The sequence below is a fragment of the Sus scrofa genome, chromosome Y (assembly GCF_054392235.1).
Source record: "Sus scrofa isolate SSC_HxYL_T2T_F1_AM1 chromosome Y, Sscrofa_HxYL_maternal_Yorkshire_Landrace_v2.0, whole genome shotgun sequence".
In the NCBI taxonomy this organism is placed as follows: Eukaryota; Metazoa; Chordata; class Mammalia; order Artiodactyla; family Suidae; genus Sus; species Sus scrofa.
In genome coordinates, this window is record NC_139402.1 from 13,307,549 (window position 1) to 13,313,973 (window position 6,425).

At 42.2% G+C, this 6,425-nt stretch overlaps 1 pseudogene; it reads right to left on the reverse strand.

The window, feature by feature from the left end:
• Positions 1-3,907: 3,907 nt before the first annotated feature.
• LOC146394376 (heat shock transcription factor, Y-linked-like) lies at positions 3,908-5,931 on the reverse strand (annotated as a pseudogene).
• Between the last annotated feature and the right edge of the window lie 494 nt (positions 5,932-6,425).

A 6,425-nucleotide genomic window follows, 5' to 3' on the forward strand; every position in this document is an offset into this window, starting at 1 on the left:
AGTTTGGGTCTCTGCAAATGAATTTTCTATTTTTTTTCTATTTTTCCTTATATGTTGTAGTTCCCTCTAAAGTAATCTGCACTAATGTTTTTATCTGCTCTTAACTCCTTGATAATCAGCCTTCATTTTTTCAGTATTTCCACTACTTCCCTTTTGAACTCAATGCCTCTCAGCCTCCAAAGTTCTGTTTCCTTGTTTGCTGCTTCCCATGAATTCTCCCGTCCCTTGCCTGGGAGTTATTCCTGAGCTTCTTCACCTTGCCCATGTTTTTCTTTTCCTGTCAGTTTGGGGAAGCCAAAATAGACTTGGAGGCTTACAGCTATGCAAGGGTAACTCCTTGTATTCTTTGGGTGGTTACACTGTATTTTTGGGCATGGGTGTTTGTATATTTGCTGCTTCTTTCTTTGGTGTGAGCAGGCTATCATGCCAAGGGTGCTGAGTGTATTTGCTGGGAGAAGGCAGCAAGGGATAGTGCTGGTTATTGATGGGATCTTAGCAGCAGCAAGGACTTGCAGGAAGGTGATGCAGGTAACTCCTAGTTTCAAGGTTGAGGGGGTGATAATGAGCTTCATGCACAATGATAAGCTACCTGGAGCATTTGGTAGTGGCAGCAGTAGGGTGTGTGTGTATTCCCAGAGTAGTGAGAGCAAAAACAGGCAGTGTTTGGTCACAATGACCTCGGTGGTGCCCTCGGAGATGATTAGGGCCACAAGTGGTAGCAGGCCATGCCCACCTCTGGAGTCAGAGGTAACCATGGTGGTTTGCCTCACAACTGTAGATGCTGGGAAGAAGCACCCTGTCCCTCTTAGCCCACACAGGAGGTGCTGCACCTGCTGCTCCTAGTTGCAGGGCCTTGGCAAAGGACAGTTTCCAAGCATCTGGGTGCTATCTGGAGCATCTGGCAGTGACAGCTGCAGGGCCAGTATGATCCTAGGGGTGTGAGAGCAACAGTTGTTGGTGCTCAATTGTGGCACCATCTCTGTTTTCTGACCTCTTAGGTGACTGTGGTCACAGGCTGTGACCTGCGGCTTCTGAGAGGAATACTTTGGTTTGACCCTGGTGCCTGTAGAGTACACAAGAGGCACCACATTTCACTTAGCCCCTGCTGTACTAAGCCTGCACCAGAGGTGCCTGGCTGCCTCTAGCCTGCCCAAGATGAATCCAGGGTGCTGTAGCCCAAGCAAGTGGCTTCTTGCCACCCATAGCCTGCATCAGGAGCAACCTGACCTCGGAGAGCCTGTGCACATGTGAGCAGGGAGATTTCTTTGGGGCTCACCCCTCCTCCCCTTGCCCTCCCCAACAATAGTGCCTTGCTTTTGTAGACAAAGAGAAGTACTTTCTTTTTTTTATTTTTTTATTTTTTATTTATTTTATTTTCCCACTGTACAGCAAGGGGGTCAGGTTATCCTTACATGTATATATTACAATTACAGTTTTACCCCCACCCGTTGTTCTGTTGCAACATGAGTATCTAGACATAGTTCTCAATGCTATTCAGCAGGATCTCCTTGTAAATCTATTCTAAGTTCTGTCTGATAAGCCCAAGCTCCGGATCCCTCCCCCCCCCCCAACAGGCAACCACAAGAAGTACTTTCAACTCCAAGAAACATTGTAACATGACTGCTGGTAGGACTGAAAACAATTTTTCTGAATGTGGCTCCAGAAAGGTGGCGAAACAGAAACATGAAGCTGCCAAGTCAGACAGATTCTGCATCTTCAACGGATTTGTTAACCATGCTAAGGTTTGGCATTAAAGACCAGCATAATTATTTAAGCCTCTCTTTGTGGAAAGCAAGAACGCAACTTATAAGTGTGCAGCAGGAAATATAACGGGGAGGAAATAAAGGCACACCTAACCCGGAGAGTTTGAGCATTTTAAAACAATAATGATACCCCCTCGTTTTTTGTTTGTTTGTTTGTTTGTTTGTTTGGTAAATGTTTCATTCGAAACTACCACCATGTGCTGATGGTGATGCAATCGCTGATTATGTCATTGGCCTTCATTATTGCAGTTATGGTGCACTTATGGACATGGGTCCTGGGGAAGCTAAACTATGCTGTAGTTTGGAGTATGAAATGTATTTTCTAACTTATGCTTATCTTTTTCTTTTTGTCTTTATAGGGCCATACATTTGGCATATGGAGGATCCCAGGCTAGGGGTCAAACCAGAGCTGTGTCTGCTGGCCTAAAACAGCCATAGCAATGCTGGAACTGAGCAACATCTGCACTTTGATCACAGCTCACGGCAACTCTGCGTCTTTAAAACCCCCTGAGTGAGGCCAGGGGTTGAAGCCACTTCCTCATCAGCACTAGTTCGGTTCGTTCACTTCTTAGCCATGGTGGGAACCCCATGAAATTTATTTATTTATTTTTGTAATGAAGACAATCTTGTCAGGTAAGATCCAAGTTCACTTTGAAATAACAGAGTATAATGCAGCTGAGAAAATGCTACATAAAGAATATGTATTTTCCCTTTCAAAACTGAACTTCATCTGCCCCTCTTTCCCTACCATCTTAATTTAGGCATCCATTCAATACAACCTGGACTATTTCAGAAATCACTTAACTCCCACTGTCTTTTTCCTTAGTTGCATTTTCTTTTTTGAAACCGTTATCATCAAGGAGGCATGTCAAATATTCCTGTCTAACTACCAAAATTTTCAAATATGGAAAAACCACAAAACAATCTGGCATTGAAAACCACTAAAAAGACAAAAGGACAACTAACAATGGGAGAAAATTGTTTCCGACCATGCAACTAAAAAGGGATTAATCTCTAAAATATAAAAACACCTTATACAATTCAACCACAAAAAAGCCAACAACCCAATGGAATAGGGGGCAAAAGACCTGCATAGACATTCCACGAAAGAATATATATACAGATGGTCAGAAAGCACATAAAAAATTCTAAACATCATTGTTTCTTAGGGAAGTGAAAATACAAACTACTATGAGGTACCTTTCTCACCTGTCAGAATGGCCATCCTTAACAAGTCCACACATAAAAAAATGCTGGAGAGGGTGTGGAGAAAAGGAAACTCTCCTACACTGATGAAAGGAATGTCAATTGTTACAACCATTATGGAAACCACCATGGAAATACTTCAGAAAAGTAAGTATAGAACTAGTACCTGACCGACCCAGAAATCCCACTCTTGGGCATACAGCTGGAAAAAAACGTCCCTTGAAAAAGACACAAGCACATGTATGTTCATTGCATCACTGTCCACAAGAGCCAAGACAGGGAAATAACCTAAATGTCCATTGAGAAGATTGGACTAAGATGTGGTGTGTATGTGTTCCATATACACACACATACACACAATGGAACCCCGACTCAGCCATAAAAAAGAACAAAGTAATGCCATTTGCAGCAACATGGCTGGAATTAGAGAAGATCATGCTAAGTGAAGTTACTCAGAAAGAGGAAGGCGAATACAATACGATATCACATATGTGTGGACTGTAACAGATGGCACAAGTGGAACTTTCCACCTGAACGAAACTCATGAATGTGGACAACAGTGTTTGGGTTGCCAAAGGGGAGGCGGCAGGATTGTGATGGACTGGAAATCGGGGGTTAGAAAAGGTGCAAAGTATTGCATGTGGAGTGGGTATGCAATGAGATCATGCTGTAAATCAATGGGAACTACATCTAGTCACTTTTGATGGAGCACAACGGAGGGTTATGTGAAAAAAAAAAGGATACGTACGTGTATGGGTGTGGGTCTTGGGTGGTTGGGGTGGTTTGTGCCTGGGTCACTTTGCTCAACAGTAGAAACTTGACAGAACATGGGAAACAAGCTATGATAGAAAAAATAAACATCATTTTAGAAAAAGAAACACAGCCCTTAATTGTTTCATAAATGAAGTAATTGCAACTATGAAGATGAACATATATGTTTATTTTTGAAATAAAGGAATTGCAGGAAATTGTTGACATTTGCAAGCATAAATGTTCATCTTCACTATCCTGCAGAATCTATAGACCGTTGATAGGTCAAAATTAGGATGGTGTTCAAATAATGAAGAGGATGGAGGTGTTGGCCTTGAGAGAGAGGCAGCAGAGGTATCAGTGGCCATTGGCAATGGGAACCACGGATGGTTGGTTGGTTGAGGGTTAGACAAAGGGCCCTCTCTTGGTGGTATATTCTGATATCTGGTTGGAAAAGGGGACGGCTTCACCGTCATTCCAAAATAACCACTCGGGAAGGGAGAAATAAGGTGGTACTGAGACATGGAAGTGGTAGTTGTAATGAAATTCACAAGGTGGCCACTTGCTGGAGAGTAGCTGCTTTGTGACTGCGTATGAAACGTGGTCAACTGATTTAAAGTAGCATGTTGAGCCACAACAGTTTGTCCTGTGGTCTGGCTGATGCTGATGATGTAGAAGAAACGTCACTTCTCACGGGGGTAGTTGTATTAGAAATTCTCTGGCTGGTAGAAGGCCTTCTTACTAAAGGCACATGTAAATTTGTGGAGGTTGAAAATGCATTTTCTCCACGAGTTTCTGCTTCAAAATCAGAATTATGATTATCCACCGTACGCCCTGTTCTAGAGTGCTTCTTGCTGCAACCTTGAAGTAAAGAAGCCGATACTGGAGAAACATTTTTATACGTGACTCTTCTTTTCCTCCTTACCAACAGTTGAGGACAGCCTCATTTAAAGTTTGGATTATGGTAGAACTGCAGCTAAAACCAAGGAGAAATTTATTTAATGGTATTTGAAACAAGGAGACGAGGAGACAGAAACCATAATATCTGACTCTTTGCATCATATGGAGTTAATATGAGACAATACACGTCCATTGCTAATATTTTCAAAAATGTTCTTAGTGGTCACAGCCAACTATTGCCCTCAAGGAAAAATGTCTGGTATATTTACATTAATAGTATTAGGCTCTGTGGCCTGCATTTTTTGAGGTTCATTGACAAGCCTCAAGGAGGCTAGGTCAATGATTTATCATCCCAAATATTTTATGACCAAGCCATCCTCAATTTAAAAATGTTGAGCATGGATGTTCCTGTCGTGGCACAGTGGTTAACGCATCCGCCTTGGAACCATGGGTTTGCGGGTTTGATTCCTGGCCTTGCTCAGTGGGTTAAGGATCTGGTGTTGCCGTGAGCTATGGTGTACTTTGTAGATGTGGCTTGGATCCCACGTTGCTGTGACTCTGGCGTAGGACGGGGGCTATAGCTCCAATTCAACCCCTGGCCTGGGAACCACCATATGCCATGGGAGTGGCTCAGGAAATGGCAAAAAGACAAAAAATAATCATCATAATAAAAATGGAACAGTACTTCATCCCACTTTCAAGGTCTACTTTGACCCTATATGGATGAACATATTTGCACATGTCCAAAGAAAATCTTATACACTCCCTCTATAAGTAGTAACTGGAAATTTCTTAATGCCATGATCCAAGCACAGACTTCATTTTCTTCTGCCAGAAAGTCAGCTAGTGAGGCACATCTTTGAAAATTCCTTTGCAACTTATTAAATGCATAGGGGTTAAGCTGTCAAACTCAGCTTTTCATACTCTCAGTTTCAAATATTCTGAACGGACCCTTTCTCTCCAGAACTTCTTTCTTGACGCGTTCTTCATTAATCACTATCAAGGTTCCATTTGCTTCCCACCAAGTGGACTTAAAGTGATCACTTTCAGCAGTTTTCCAAAGTTTTCTGGGAAAGGGCAGAGGAAGAAAATCATCGTCTTCATCTGGTTCAGAGGCACACAATGTGCGACATGGCTTTTTTATCAGGGAGCCTTCAGACAAAGCCCGAAAAGCCGTTTCTTCAATCTGAGACCTCAAGTCCAAGTCCCCAGTGATTGAGTTATCACACCTTGGAGATGTAATGGAGGATTCTGAACCAGTTGGTGCATCTTTAGGAGACACAGGTTGAATTTCTGAAGGAGCATGTGCCATCTCAGATTAGTTTCTCTGCAGCTACTCTTCTCAACAGCATGCCTTTTGAACTCTGCAGTTTTAAATGCTGCTTTGGTAAGCCTACAGAGATAAAATCGCCCATGCATCACAATGGTTGCTAAGCTAAGTAGCTGTCAGATGACAGGTCTCCTAGCAATCGGAGCCTAACCTTCAGTCAGTGCTTACTTTCCTATGAAATTGGTCCAGTTAACATAAAATATGAGCTCCTTACTTAAACAGTAACCCCCCTAACAAAAGTGAGGTCAGCAAAATCCCATTCCAATGGAATCTTTTTAATAAATAAGAAAACCCATCACATAAATAAATCCATTTCATCCCAGAAGTAAACATAAATTCCCTATTATAAACATACACATTTGGTGCCTGTTATTAAGGCCTGGAAAATGGGACCAAAAAAACCAGTAAAGTGAAACATATGGTATGTATCACTTCCCAGTTTATAACTAGAATCTATGCCGCATCTGTATTCAGAA